The sequence below is a fragment of the Lithobates pipiens genome, unplaced genomic scaffold, assembly GCF_037356315.1.
Source record: "Lithobates pipiens isolate NorthernLeopardFrog02 unplaced genomic scaffold, aLitPip1_a1.2 Scaffold_30, whole genome shotgun sequence".
Classification (NCBI taxonomy): domain Eukaryota; kingdom Metazoa; phylum Chordata; class Amphibia; order Anura; family Ranidae; genus Lithobates; species Lithobates pipiens.
Window position 1 is genome coordinate 131,785,817 of NW_027507791.1, and position 16,220 is coordinate 131,802,036.

The 16,220-nt window shown below is 43.5% G+C and overlaps 1 protein-coding gene across 11 annotated transcripts in view; it reads right to left on the reverse strand.

The window, feature by feature from the left end:
• The window catches only part of CCDC9B (coiled-coil domain containing 9B), a 354,785-nt gene that overhangs the window by 293,644 nt on the left and 44,921 nt on the right, over positions 1-16,220 (reverse strand). The window lies entirely within an intron of this gene.

The following is a 16,220-nucleotide window of genomic DNA, read 5'->3' on the forward strand; positions in this document are numbered from 1 at the left end:
CTGGCGGCACCCTATTGTGCTGCGGCACACCAGTTCAGAAAGTTTTACTGTGAATGCCAGTGTAGACCAACCTGAGTGTTACACAAATTCCTGACTCCAAAAAAGGCAAACTACAGCATACTTTTTAAAATGTGACAAGAAAAGAAAAAAATATGGAAGAAAAAGACGCCTAAAGAGAAAAGAAGTCTGCTGCACACCCCAAACAATATGCAAAAAGGGAAATGTCCCCCAAGGGGGTTTTCAAGGCAGTAAATGGATGAAAAAAATGTTACATAGATTTAAAAAGGTTCAAATTTTATTAATGACAATTGTCAAAAAGAAGTAGACAATGACAATTAACCACTTAGCAACCGGCCCATAGCCGAATGACGGCTACAGGGTGGTTGCTTAACTCTGGGAGGGCGTACTATAACGTCCCCCCAGAATTCCGCTCTCGGGTGCCCCCTGGAGCACGCACCCGAAAACATCCATAGCTGATCACGGCTGTTTACCACGTGATTGCTCTGTCAAATGACGGAGCCAGCCATTCATCCATGCTCGGCCATCCCTCCATACCCAGCCATGCTCTGCAATACACAAGCCATACTCTGCAATACACAAGCCAATACTCAGTGATACTCAGCCATACTCGGCGATACCCAGTCATACCCCATACTAGGCTGTACTATGCTTCTGTATGTGGCCAGGCTGTGGTAGTCTCACACATGTGGTATCGCCATACTCAGGAGGAGTAGGAGAATCTATTTTGGGGTGTCATTTTTGGCATGTACATGCTATGTGTTAGAAATATTGTATAAATGGACAACTTTGTGTTAAAAAAAAAAATGTGTTTTAACCCCTTCCCGTCTGCCAGCCTTCATATGACGTCCTTGACTTTGTGTGGGGATATCTGAATGATGCCTGCAGCTACAGGCATCTTTCAGATATCAGATTTCGAAGAACGATCATAACGGCTGTTCCGCTGCTTGATTGATCTTGCGGGAGGCGAGAGGGGACGCCCCCGCTGCCCTCTGGTGCTTCTACCAACTCACCGCTACGATTGAAGCCAGGATCGTTTTTTTTTTTCAGGCTTTCCAGTCTAGAAGTGAGATGTGGGGTCTTATTAACCCCATATCTCATTGTAAAGAGGACCTGTCATGCCATATTCCTATTATAAGGGATGTTTACATTCCTTGTAATAGGAATAAAAGTGAACAAAAAATTTTTTTTGGGGGAAAAAAAAGTGTAAAACTAAAATAAGTAAAGTAAAACGAACAATAAATTTTTTTTTTTTAAAGCGCCCTTGTCCTTGTGTGCTCGCATGCAGAAGCGAACGCATACGCAAGTCCCGCCCACATATGAAAATGGTGTTCAAACCACACGTGAGGTATCATTGTGAACTTTAGCGCGAGAGCAATCATTTTTGTAGCGAAGTTTGGCGGCATTTCACGAGCAATTTTGAAGGGTGACATTTTAGGTATCTATTTACTCGGCGTAACTTCATCTTTCACATTATGAAAAAACATTGGGCTAACTTTACTGTTTTTTTTTTTTTTTTTTTTTTTACGCAATCGAAAAATTGCTCTGCAAGTACCGTGCGAGATAAAAAGTTGCAACGACTGCCATTGTATTCTCTAGGGTCTTTGCTAAAAAATATATATATATATATATATATATATATATATATATATATATATATATATATAATGTTTTGGGGTTCTATGTAATTTCCTAACAAATAAATTATGATTTTTACATGTAGGAGAGAAATGTCAGAATTGGCCTGGGTGCTCTAGAACGCCTGCAGGTGCTTCCTGCATGTTGGGCCTCTGTATTTGGCCAAGCTGTGTAAAAAAGTCTCACACATGCGGTATTGCCATACTCAGGAGTAATAGCAGAATGTGTTTTGGGGTGTGATTGGTGGTATGTATATGCTGTGTGTGAGAAATAACCTGCTAATATGACAATTTTGTGAAAAAAATAAATCTTGCTTTTGTAAAGAATTGTGGGGAAAAAAAGATAACTTTAAAAAACTCACCATGCCTCCTTCTAAATACCTTAGAATGTCTTCTTTCCAAAAAGGGGTCATTTGGGTGGTATTTGTACTTTTGTGGCATGTTAGGGTCTCAAGAAAAGAGATAGTCCGTCAGTACTTCAGGTGTGATCAATTTGCAGATATTGGCACCATAGCCCGTGGACTCTATAACTTTCACAAAGATCAAATAATATACACCAATTTGTAGTTATTTTTACTAAAGATATGTAGCAGTATAAATTTTGCCCAAAATTTATCAAGAAAAATTACTAATTTGCTAAATTTAATAACAAAGAACAATTATTTTTTTTTACACATTTTTCAGTCTTTTTTCTTTTATATCGCAAGAAATAAAATATCTACCGGTGATTAAATACCACCAAAAGAAATCTCTATTTGTGTGAAAAAAAGGACAAAAACAGGATTTTTAAAACAGCTTACCTGTAAAATCCTTTTCTTTGATGTACATCAAGGGACACAGAGCCATAGTAAATACTATGTGGGTTATAAGGCCACTGATAGGTGATGGACACAAGGCAAGAAGTGTACTCCCTATATAACCACTCCCACTACTGGGAGTCCTCAGTTTTGTAGTGTATACAAGTGTATACCAAGAAGGGAGGGACTTCTGTGTCCCCTGATGTACATCAAAGAAAAGGATTTTACAGGTAAACGGTTTTAAAAATCCTGTTTTCTTTTCTTACATCAGGGGACACAGAGCTATAGTAATTACTATGCGGGATGTCCCATAGCAATGGCAACTGAAGGGAGAGACACAACAAAAAACAGAAGGTCAGAGGACTCATACTAAAGCCTGCAGTATACTGCGCCCAAAGGCAATATCCTCATGACCTTTAACACAGATTTGATAAAATCTGGTAAACATATAAAACGAAGACCAAGTCGCGGCCTTACAGATCTGAGCCATAGAGGCCTGATGATGCACTACCCAAGAGGCACTAATCACCCTGGATGAGTGTGCTCTAACATAAGAAGGAAGAATTTCCTTCTCAAGTCGAAGCTTGAACAATCACTTGACGAATCAGTTTGGAAAATAGTAGATTTTGACACTGCCTGTCCACATTTTGGACCTTCTGGCAGTACAAACAAAGCATGTGTTTTGCGAACCTGAGCGGTCACCTTTAAATAGACTCTGATCGCTCTTACTACATCAAGGGAATGTAGTGCTTTCTCTTCCCTAGATTAAGGCTCTGGGGAGAAAGAAGCAAGAATAATATCTTGATTTAAATGAAAAAACCTATTACCACTTTTGGTAGGAATTCAGGTTAAGGACAAAAAATCACCTCATCCTTATGCATGATCAAATATGTCTCTTTACAAGACAGAGCGGCTAGTTCTGATACACTTTTAGCAGAAGAAATGGCAACCAGAAAGAATATCTTTCTTCTCAAAAGAACCAAGGGAATTTCTTGTAAAGGTTCAAACAGCTGATTCAGCAAAGCCGAAAAGACCAAATTTAAATCCCAAGGATTTAGAGGTGCCTTGACAGGGGGAAAAAATCTGTGTTACCCCCTGAATAAGCTACGCACCAAGATTGGGAAGCAAGAGGCCATTGAAAAAACACTGACAAGGCCGGGATCTGGCCCTTGATAGAAGTCATGGCCAGCTTTATTTCAGATCCTATTTGCAGGAATCAGGGATCCTGCCTATGACATACTTCCTGGGGTGCCAACCCCTGGATCCACACCAAGAAACATATGCCTTCCAGACCCTATAGTAAATGATTCTGGAAGCCGGCTTCCTGGCATCAATCAAAGTAGACACTACCGAAGCAGATCACCCACGATCCTTTATAAAGTGGGATTCAACAGTCAAACCTGTTAAATTTTTCGTCCGTAAGGTAGGATGAAATACCGGACCTTGTGCGAGACGGTCTGGCTATAATGGCAGAGTCCGAAGGACTCCTACTGCCATCTTTATGATCTCAGTAAATCAATAATCTTCTGGGACCCACTGGGGCCACCAGAATCACCTCCTTTCGTTCCTGCTTGATCCTGTGGAGAAGGCGCTGAAGTAGCAGAACTGGAGGAAACGCATCGCTCAGTGAAAAACTGATCCCATGGGAAGACTAATGCATCTGTTCCACCTGCTAGCGGATCCCTAATTCTTGACACAAAGTTGTCGACTTTGTTGTTGAATTTGGAAGCGAATATAATATGGTCCATGTCCGGAATACCCCATCTCTGACATATCGCTAGGAAGATGTCGGGGTGGAGAGACCATTCTCTCTGAATAATTGTTGGCAACTAAAGTAGCCCGCCTGCCAATTCTCTATTCCTGAAATGCAAATTGCAGATAGGCAAGGAATGTTGTGTTCTGCCCAAGCTAGAACATTATTCACCTCTTTTTTGGGCTGCACGACTTCTCGTGCCCCCTGATAATTGACGTAAGCCACCGTCGTGGCCTTGTAGGACTGAATCTTGGCAGGACAGTCCCGTAGTCTGACCATCCAAGATTCTAGGGCCAGACGTACCGCCTGAATCTTCCAAAATGTTGATAGAAAAGGTCCTTTAACCTGGCCCATGTCCCCTGGACAGAATCTTCTTCCAGAGGTAGATGCGGAAAGGGTGCCTCAGCGGGACTTTAAAGGGGCAGGACAAATATTTAGTAGGCAATATCTTACTTTAAAACAAATATTTTTATTTTACTACAAGTAAAATCAAAGGGGTAGTTGTCATATACCTACCCCTTTGATTTTACTTGTAGTAAAATAAAAATATTTGTTTTAAAGTAAGATATTGCCTACTAAATATTTGTCCTGCCCCTTTAAAGTCCCGCTGAGGCACCCTTTCCGCATCTACCATTAACTGGGATGTGGGTCAGGCCATTTCCAGACCATTTGCAGCACTTACCCCCCTCCTTTGAATCTTCTTCCAGGGCTGCTCCCCAGCTTAGAAGGCTGGTATCTGTTGTTAATACTTCCCAGGATACAGGTAGAAAATATTTAACCTTTTGCTGGATAACAACCACCAATTTAGGCTCTGACTTATTTCGGGAGCCAAGCGTATTGAAAAAAAAACCAAGGCCTGAATCTTTTTATTCGAGACCGACAGGATGGTCTTTTGAAGAGGGCTTGAGTGAAAAACTGCTCGAGGGATTGCCTCGAAGGAGGCCACCATTTCCCCAAACAATCTAATGCACAGTCGAATGGAAGGATTTTTCCTTGTTTTGATAAGTTGAATTAGTCCTACAATGGAACGGATTCCACAGTATCTATAATCAGCCCCAAGTACTGTAATCTCCTTGATGATTCTAAGGAGGATTTTTCTAGGTTGAGTATCCAACCCAGAGATTCCAGGTAGTTACAGCTGTAATCAGACTCTGGTTTAGACCTGAGACTGAATGATCCATTAAAGGTAGATCGTCTAAATAGGCTAGGACTGTTATTCCTTGAGCCCTTAATCTGGCTAAAGGAGGTGCCAGAATTTTGCAGAACACCCGTGGTGCTGTGGCTAAACCGAATGGCAGAGCCACAACTGAAAATGATGATTTAATATTTTAGAAATTTCTGGTGAGCGGGAAATATTGGCACATGGAGATAAGCATCTTTGATATCGATTGAAGCCAAAAAAACTCCCCTCCTTGCAGGATGGACACAACTGATCGGATCGACTCCTTGTGAAAGTTTCGGATGTATAAGTGTCAATTCAGATCTTTGAGATCTAGAATGGGTCTTACCTCCTCGTTTGGTTCTGGAACCGTAAAAAGGTTTGAATCAAAACCTGCCCTTCCTGCCCTCAGAAAAAAAAGAGGAGACGGAAACTGTCGAAATTCTAGTCTAGAGGAAAAACTGCAGAAGCCATCCATCTGTCCCGACGTTGTCTTGAGAATTGCAGGAGCCTTCTCCCCACCCGAGCGGGCGTGGGTGCCCCTTCATGAGGTTTAAGCATTCTGCTTTGTGGGCTTTCTGCCCGAAGATCTCCTCGGACTCTGGTGCTGCCCTTGGGGACTTCCCCTTGAACCCAACGGTGAGGCTGTCGAGACTGCCTAGAGGCTGATGCTTGAATTTCTTCTTTACTGGTAAAAGAGAGCTTTTCCCATTAGAAATCCTTTGGACGTACTTATCCAGATCGTCTCTAAACAGCCATTCATCATGAAAGGGAAAACTGGCTAAGAGCTTTTTACACGGTGCTTCGGCTGACCAATTATTCAGCCACAGAACTCTGCGAGAATGCAGTAGTCCAAACATAAGCCACAAGACTTAAATGATAGAGTCTTTCATAGCATCTACTGTGAAACACAGTGCATCTGATATATCAGCCCATTGCTGGGCCTGGTGATCAGGCCAAATTTAAAGTATCTCTACAAACTGTTCCTTGATGGACTGAGATACACCAATTGCAGCAAGGACCGGCTGCGCTACTGAACTTGCTAAAAACATATTGTTTTTAGAAAGAAGTTACAACTTTTTATCTGTTGGATCCTTTAACATCAGTGCAATATCCACCTGACATGTGAGATTGTTGCTCACTGAGGCGATTGCAGCATCAATTGCTGGAACTCCCCCCCCCCCCCCCCACACATTTTCTTTCACAGAAATCCTCTTCCATAGAATAAAGTGTGGAGAATTTCTTGGGAGGATAATATTTATCCGGATGTTCCCATTCAGAATACATAAGCTTTTCTAGTATATGTGCTGCTGAAGCGAGCACCATGAATAGGGAAAAACATCCCCAAATGGGGGAGGTTTTAATGAACCCAATCAGAGGAAGGTTCCTCAAGAGCCTGCACTGCAGGCAGCAAAAAAGTTGAGTAATGGAGTACACAAGCAACCTGTCTTGTGATGCTACTTCTTCCATATTAAGAGAAGAAGAGGATAAATAACTATCTTCCAAATATTTGTGAAGATCTACCTGATCCCCAGCCTCCTGCACCTCAATAAGAGGGTCCTGAGCACTAGATGGGAATCTGCTATGTTTAGCCCCACTATGGAGAGACATCATAGCATCAATCTTCTTTCCAAATTACAAATGGTAGAAGAAAAAAACCTCTTGTAAGATATATACAGGGACTGAAGCGTTTATGCAACAGTTTCCTCTCAAGGGGGATGACATTCTTTTGGAAATGGATTTAGTTTATAGTAAAACCATTGACCCCTTTAGAACCCTTAGAGGAGTTTCTGGTCCCATTACCATTCATAGCCTGAAGCATAAAGCAGGGGCACTCAAAGAATGTACATTGCTAGGCAATAGTCCAGCGTCATTGGCTGCTATTAATCCTAGACTGGTAAAGTATAATGTGTCACTAACCTGAATAAGCCATCCTCTTGCTCTGTCCCTCCACAGCCAGCAGCAGCTAAACATACACAGCGCTTACACTTCCTCCATGTGTGGCCGGCGTCTGACGCCGTTAGCCATGCCCCCCCATACGAATTACAGCCCCCTCCCTCCTTTCTTTCTTTCTTTTCAAATGAAAGTGTTTTCCCGCGCGAGGGGCAGCTCAGGCATCCTGAAAAAAAAACATTAGACATGGAGGCGGGGGGGGGGGGGGGGGGGGGGTAACTCCTCCGCTGAGTGGCCACACGTTCTCTCTTTTTTCTTTTTTACAAAAAAGGAAACTTTTTATATCAATCAAAATCTAAAGTCTTCTAAAAAAAAAAACTCCACTTGATCCCACAAGGAGTCCCGACCGGTCGGGGAGGGGGGGGCGTAAGGGGGTGCAAGTCGAGGGGGATCAAGTGGAGGATTTTTTTTTTTTTAGAAATCTTTAGGTTCAGAAGATTTTGTACAGCAAGATGTGGTTGGTAACTATATTTAAAGAGTTTATACTATTACTTTTTTGCGCATGTGCATGAATTTCAATATGTGCAAAAAATTCCTTTATAGCGAGGAAATCCTCTGAAGACGACCCCGCAGGGTTGAAACGCATCAGTATTCGCATATCACCAACACGTTTTATGCCTAAATGTTGTATATTATTATATTTAATCGCATTGGTGCTGTCTTTACATCTCCTGTACCACAGCTCATGTTTTAAATTGTCATGGTCTACTTATTTTTGAAAATTGTATTTAATAAAATTTTAACCTTTTTAAATCTATGTAACATTTTTTCATCCATTTGCTACCTTGAAAATCCCCTTGGGGACATTTTCCTTTTTGAAAAGAAAAAAATATGGATTGTACTGTGCACCATTTCAGCAAAAGGAACAGCGAAATGGCAAATGTTTGTTCTAATATTTGTGGAAACTTTACAAGAGGTTTTACATCAGCTCTAAGATTCACAATGTGTGCAACATGTATCCCAAAATTCCAAAAGATTCCGCAGCACCTATGTAAAAAAAAAAATGAAAGGCTCCCATTTTCACTGCCTTTTTTTAAAATTAAAGAACTAGTCCATAGATTTTTTTTTCCAAAACCATTTTATGCAAGGCATGTCATGAATTGGTTGTGCTCTCAATCACACTGTCTAACCATAATGGATCACATGTGCAGCACCATAGCAACTGCAGATCAATCAAAGGCTAAGATGTCAGCTTCCTTGGCTATAAAGGATAGGAGGTTTTAGTTCCAATTTAAGTCACTTCTTTGATTTTTACCTGCAAGAAAGCCTATAGTAAGGCTTACCTATAAGTACAGTAAATATCTGCTAAATGTAGCCACTATTTACTCTGGCATCAGCTGATGACATCACTGGCACAGGCACATTGGGATCTGAATGGTCTGTGCTCTCCATTCAGAAGTCTGTGCCACGGCGGTAACTGCAGTGTGCATGTAAGTGATGTCATCGCAGCTCAACCATTAACCACTTGCTGACCAGTCACCACAGATATACGGCGGCAGGTCAGCTCTATTGCACGAATCGCCATAGCTATACATTGCTTTGTGCAAAAGATATAGACGGGCGTGAGCAGCACCGGAGCAGATGCGTGTTGCCGACGGCCACGATGTCTGTCGGACATCCGCGATTACGCCACAAAGAGCCATGAATGGAGATCTGTCAATGTAAGCAAACAGATCCCCGATCTGTCAGGAGAGAGGGGAGAGAGAGAAAGAGAGATATCAACTGTCCCTAGTGATCAGGAATAGCAATCTCTCTCTTCTCCCAGTCAGTCTACTCTCCCTACAGTTAGAAACATTTCTCAGGGAACAGATTTAACCCTTTGATTGCCCCCTAGTGTTAACCCATTCCCTGACAGTGTCATTTATACAGCAATCAGTGCATTTTATAGCACTGATCGCTGTATCACTGGTCCCAAAAAAAGGTGTCAAAAGTGTTCGATTTGGCCACCGCAATGTCGCAGTCCCGCTAAAAATCACCGATCACCGCCATTATTAGTAAAAATAATAATAATAATAATAACAATGTCAAAAATCTATCGCCCCTATTTTGTAGATGCTATAACTTTCCAATCCATATACACTTTTTTTTTGTTTAACCAAAAGAAGTTTTTATTAAAGATTGAAATGTTACATGCAATAGAAAATCAGACAGACAATGTCAAAGCACAATAAGTCAGTCAACGTTGGCCGTACATGTTACAGTGGTCCACAAGGGACAATTATACAGTAGATTTACACATTACTAGTGGCAGTATAGAACAAAAGCATAGTCAAAGGAAAATATAAAAAAGAAAACGGGAAAAAAAAGTTCAGAACACATAACACACACGGGCTATAGCATTGGGTATGTTCCTTGAACCCCAGACACCTGTCACTGTTTGACAGGGTGCAACCCCATCTGCTGTCACACCCATGAACAATTGGTAAGTAAAAGTTCTCCACACCATAGGTTCTGTCACATCTGAAATATCCCTGTAACAATCTATATTTGATCAGCTGATGAGGCGCCAGTCCCGGAATATCCAGAATATCCTGCCACATTGTGTAAAATTTGTGTGGTGCATTCCTGTGTTGGTAGGCCAACTTTTCCCTGATTAGCATTTTGTTCACCTGATAGATTCAATGTTGCCTGGTGGGGACCCTGTGAGTAATCCATAACTGCACTATAAGTTTTCTGGCTACATAAAGTAGTCGGATAATTGCTGGAGTCAACATCTCCTCATCCAGGGCTCCCAACAAGCAAACCACGGGATTCTTTGGAATGATGATCGAAAACACCTGAGAAATGACCTTGAGGATCCCATTCCAGTAACGAACCAGTTTTGGACATATCCAGAACATATGTAGGAGGTCGCCATGGTCCCTCATGCACTTAGGGCATAAGGGTGTATCACGGAGGCCCCAACCATGTAGCTTGGCAGGTGTTCTGTAGACTCTGTGCAGTAAATAGAGATGTGACAGTTTTTGGGAGGCCGACACTGAGACCGAGGGGGCGGAGGCTAGGCCAAGATTCCACGTCTCTTCAGCCATCGGTCCCAGATCACCCTCCCATTTTCGCCTACATGGTAGACCGGCAGAGTCCTGAAGTGCATTAAGAATAATGCCATACCCTCTAGAGATCATACCTTTTTTTAACCCACTCCATTAGGATCAATTGCACAATGACATGGTCAGTCAGAGTGGCATGAGCCGGGACTGCGATTGTAATGCATGTCTCAGTTGTAGGTATTTGAAAAAAAATCATTGCGTGGTATGCCAAACTCCACCTGTATCTCCATAAAGGATTTTAAAACATGTCCGCTGTACAATTGGGACAGGAATTGGATACCTTTCTCTCTCCAGGTGTTTAGCCCCTTAAGCTTTAAAAATTCACTATAATTGGCATTCCCCCAGATAGGAGTGAGTGTTAGAAAACCGCGCACCTGTAGTAAACGTTTAACGTGCGACCATAGGGTATTTAATAGGTTTATGGTTGGTCTAGCCTCTGTCTAGGTGTGTATATCCTGCCTCCAGGTTAAAGAGTGCTATACCTGCGTCTGTAGAGGTGCCTAATATTCTAAGTATTGGGTCCAGGGGATCTTCCAATCCCCAGCCAACCAGTTGCTGTAGCTATGAGGCCAGGAAGTAGGACCTAGCTTCCGGTACTGCCAGACCTTCTTTTTTATATTATAGAGCAGTGATGGCGAACCTCGGCACTCCAGATGTTTTGGAACTACATTTCCCATGATGCTCAACTACACTGCAGAGTGCATGAGCATCATGGGAAATGTAGTTCCAAAACATCAGGGGTGCCAAGGTTCGCCATCACTGTTATAGAGTGTTTAACCACCTCAATACAGTGCAGTTACACCCCCTTCCTGACCAGACCAATTTTCAGCGCTCTCACAGTTTGAATGACAATTACTCAGTCATGCAACACTGTACCCATATGAAACTTGCGTCCTTTTTTCCACACAAATAGAGCTTTCCTTTAGTGGTATTTAATCACTAGTGAGTTTTTTATTTTTTGTGCTATAAATAAAATAAAACGTAAATTTTGTGAAAAAAATGCCCTTTTCTTTGTTTTTGTCATAAATTTTTGCTAATTAGTAATTTTTCTTCATACAGTTTGGCCAAAATATATACTTTTACATATCTTTGGTAAAAATAACCCACATTAGTATATATTATTTGGTCTTTGTGAAAGTTATAGAGTCTACAAACTATGGTGCCAATCGCTGAAAATTGATCACATCTGATCAGGCCTTCAGTACATCAGGTGTATCTCATTTCTTGAGACACTAACAAGTCAGGAAAGTACAAATACCCCCAAAATGACCCCTTTTTACAAAGTAGACATTCCAAGGTATTAAGTAAGTAGCATGGTGAGTTTTTTTAAGTTGTCATTTTTTCCCACAATTCTTTGCAAAATGAAGATTTTTTTTTATTATTATTATTTTTTTACAAAATTGTCATATTATCAGGTTATTTCTCACACACAACATATGCATACAACAAATTACACCCCAAAATACATTCTGCTACTCTTCCCGAGTACGGCGATACCACATGTTTGAGACTTTTACACAGCCTGGCCACATACAGAGCACCAACATTGATGTAGTACCTTCAGACGTTCTACGAGCAAAAATGACGCATCTCATTTCTCAACCACCTATTACACTTTTGAAGGCCCTGGAGGACCAGGACAATGGAATTTCCCATAAAATGACCCCATTTTGGAAAGCAAACACCCCAACGTATAATCTGTGAGGCATAATGAGTCTTTTGAACGGTTAATTTTTTTCCAGAAGTTTTTGGAATATGTGGAAAAAAATTAAAACGCATTTTTTTTTTACACAAAATTGTCAATTTATGAGATATTTCGAACACATAGCATGTATATAGCAAAAATTACAACCCAAAACACATTCTGCTACTCCTCCCAAGTATGGCGATACCACATGTGTAGGACTTTTACACAGCCTGCCCACATAGAGAGGTAGTAGTACGTTCAGGCGTTCTAGGAGCATAAATGACACATCTCATTTCATTCCTACCCATCACACTTTTGAAGGTCCTGGACCACCAGGACAGTGAAATTACCCACAAAATGACCCCATTTTGGAAAGCAAACATCCCAACGTATATTCTATGAGACATAGGCTGCAAATAAGTACTGGGGTACTCTGATGGCCTGGTGACAGGTACTCGGGTACTCTGATGGCCTGGTGACAGGTACTCGGGTACTCTGATGGCCTGGTGACAGGTACTCGGGTACTCTGATGGCCTGGTGACAGGTACTCGGGTACTCTGATGGCCTGGTGACAGGTACTCGGGGGTACTCTGATGGCCTGGTGACAGGTACTCGGGGGTACTCTGATGGCCTGGTGACAGGTACTCGGGGGTACTCTGATGGCCTGGTGACAGGTACTCGGGGGTACTCTGATGGCCTGGTGACAGGTACTCGGGGGTACTCTGATGGCCTGGTGACAGGTACTCGGGGGTACTCTGATGGCCTGGTGACAGGTACTCGGGGGTACTCTGATGGCCTGGTGACAGGTACTCGGGGGTACTCTGATGGCCTGGTGACAGGTACTCATATGGACTGTGACAGGTACTCGGGTACTCAGATGAACTGTGACAGGTACTCGGGTACTCAGATAGACTGGGACAGGTACTCGGGTACTCAGATAGACTGGGACAGGTACTCGGGTACTCAGATAGACTGGGACAGGTACTCGGGTACTCTGATAGACTGGGACAGGTACTCGGGTACTCTGATAGACTGGGACAGGTACTCGGGTACTCTGATGGGCTGTGACAGGTACTCGGGTACTCTGATGGGCTGTGACAGCTACTCGGGTACTTTGATGGGCTGTGACAGGTACTCGGGTACTTTGATGGGCTGTGACAGGTACTCGGGTACACTGTTGAACCGTGACAGATACTTGGGTACCATGATGGACTGTGACAGGTTCTCAGGTACCCTGATGGACTGTGACAGGTACTCGGGTACTCTGATGGACTGTGACAGGTACTCGGGTACTCTGATGGACTGTGACAGGTACTCAGGTACTCTGATGGACCGTGACAGGTACTCGGGTACCCTGATGTGCCGTGACAGGTACTCGGGTACCCTGATGGGCCGTGACAGGTACTCGGGTACTCTGATGGGCCGGGACAGGTACTCGGGTACTCAGATGGGCTGGGACAGGTACTCGGGTACTCAGATGGGCTGGGACAGGTACTCGGGTACTCAGATGGGCTGGGACAGGTACTCAAATAATCTGATGGACTGTGACAGGTACTCTGATGGACTGTGATTAACAGGTACTATGAGGGGTGGTGACAGGTCCTCTTTATTGGGGGGGCAATCAGTGTGATTGTTGTACACTAGGCGGTAACGAGATGTTACCGCAATCTCCTCCTCACACACGATCGGTGTGTGAGGAGGAGAACAACCCGGTAACATCTCGTTACCGCGGTTTGTTTACATTTGAGTGATCGGCTGTGAAAGGATCACAGCCGATCACGTGGGTAAACAGCCGGCCAATGGCTGTTTACCAGCGACTTGTACGTGCAGCGAGCTCGCGCATGCGCCGTGCACAGCCGGGGTGTGACCATCTGTGATCGGCCGTGACTTCATCACGGCCGATCACGTGGTAAACAGCCATAACCTTCGGTGGCGAGCGGTGTCTCCGTGACACGCCGCCACCGAAGAAACAGGGATGCGCGCACATTCCCTGTTTAAACGGGAGGCCGTCATATGACGGCTTCCCGCCACAATAGGTGCGCCGCCTGGCCGTCATTTGACGGCTGGCGGTCAGCATCTAGTTAAGCTAAGTCTGGGAATCTTTTTGCGCCATATTAATTCCCTAAACTGGGAGTCTATCTTGTCAAACCAGCGCCTAGGGATCCACATCAGGGAGTTATGGCAGACATAATGGTGTGGGCACCGCAACTACTTTTTTATGAGATTAGCCCTCCCCACTACGGATAGCGGTAGTTTGCACCAGGCTTTGCATTTCTCTCTAAATTTAGTTAGCAAAGGTAGAAGGTTCAGGGGAATATATTGTGAGACCTCCGGGGACACCTGTACACCTATATATCGAAAGGATTGTACTATTTGAATCATGGCCGCGCATTCAGGGAGAGGTACTGTCAGTGGGGCCAAGGGCATCAGCACAGACTTATTCTAATTTATTGAAAAGCCAGATAATGTGCCAAATAGTTTAATTAGGTTCATGGTCACCGTCAGGGAGCCCCGAGTGTCACCTAAGTATATTAGGGTGTCATCAGCGTACAATGACACCACATCTGTCCCCGTGTGCCTTCTGAACCCAATAATCTCACTTTCAGCTCTCATTCTTGCCGCAAGTGGTGCCAGAGCGAATAGCAGGGGTGACAATGGGCACCCCTACCTAGTGCCCCTGAACAGCGGAAATGGCTCGGACAGTTCTGCAATAACGCTAATTCGGGCTGTCAGTTGGGCATACAGCAATTTAACCCATCTGATAAATGTATTGCCCAGGCCCATTCTCTCTAAGACCTTCCACAAGTAAGGCCACTCAACACTGTCAAAGGCCTTAGCCGCATCCAGTGAGAGAATGGCCTGATTACCAGGGTACCACTGGGATTTGGATATTTAGAAAGAGACGTCTAATATTTTGGGCCGTGGATCTTGTAGGTATAAAACTTGACTGATCCCTGTGGATCAGTTTTTGTATGACCTGGGACAGTCTCGTTGCCAGCACTCTTGCGAGCAGTTTAACATCTGTTGTGAGCAAGCAGATGGGTCTATAAGAGTCAGGAGACGTTGCCACCTTGCAATCACTATTATGACCGCTTCATTCATGGAGTCTGGTAATGTTCCGATTGCTAAGGCATTGTTAAATACTTTCAAAAGTGTAGGCAGTAATATGGCAGCATATCGCTTGTAAACCTTGGATGGAAGACCGTCCGCCCCTAGGGCTTTATTACTGTGGGTTTGTTCCAATGCTAGAGCTAGATCGTCTTCTTTCATTGGAGCGTCTAACATATCTGCATCCGAGGTAGACAAGCGAGGAAGCTCAAAGTTTTCAAGGAAATTTGCTATATCATTATCTCTGGGATGTACTTTGAAGGAGTATAGGTCAGCATAAAATGAATGAAACATTTTTGATATGGCGGAGGTGTCCGTATGGGTTATCCCCTGTGGATCACACAAGGAAGAAACCACAGGGACGAATCCCTGAGCCCGTGCCAGCAGGGCCAACATATGCCCGGTGGACTCTCCCTTTTCAAAGTGTGTTTATTGCAAGAAAAATGTCTTGTTCTCAGCTAAAGTGCAAGCTGGCTAGACATGGACTGCGCCCCCAGCCAGGCCTTTTTTGTGTCCTCTGTGGGATTAATATAGGTGTCCTCTGACTCTCTAAGTACCCTACAAACCTCCCGTTCCCCGGCTTGAGTGTTCGTTTTTATACCATTGATAGTAGTGATGAACTGCCCTCGGAAAAAGGCCTTAGCCATATCCCAGACGTTAATCCATTATCCATTAAGGATTAGTGTGTTTTCTTGGGTGGATATACCATGGCCGTATATCTACTATGGGTGATCCAATAAAGTAAGAGCACAGACTGGAGTGTGGTTCTTATCAATTTATCTGTATCTTGCAACAAGTGAAGACAGACTTTTTAACCAGCGCCAGAGTCTGGGGATAAAAGGAAAAGCAAGTCTTGAGCAGTGTGCTGGGAAGAGGTGTTGCTAACTAAATTATGTTTCTTTACTTGCGTCCTCACGTTTCCCTTAAAGAGCAAGTAATCCTACTGGTTTGGTGTTACATTATGCAGCAAATTGTGGGATGGGGGGGGGGGGCTATGCAGAATACTGGCATCAACCTGTGTACCATGCACAACACTTTCTTCCTCTAGGATTCTACATTTG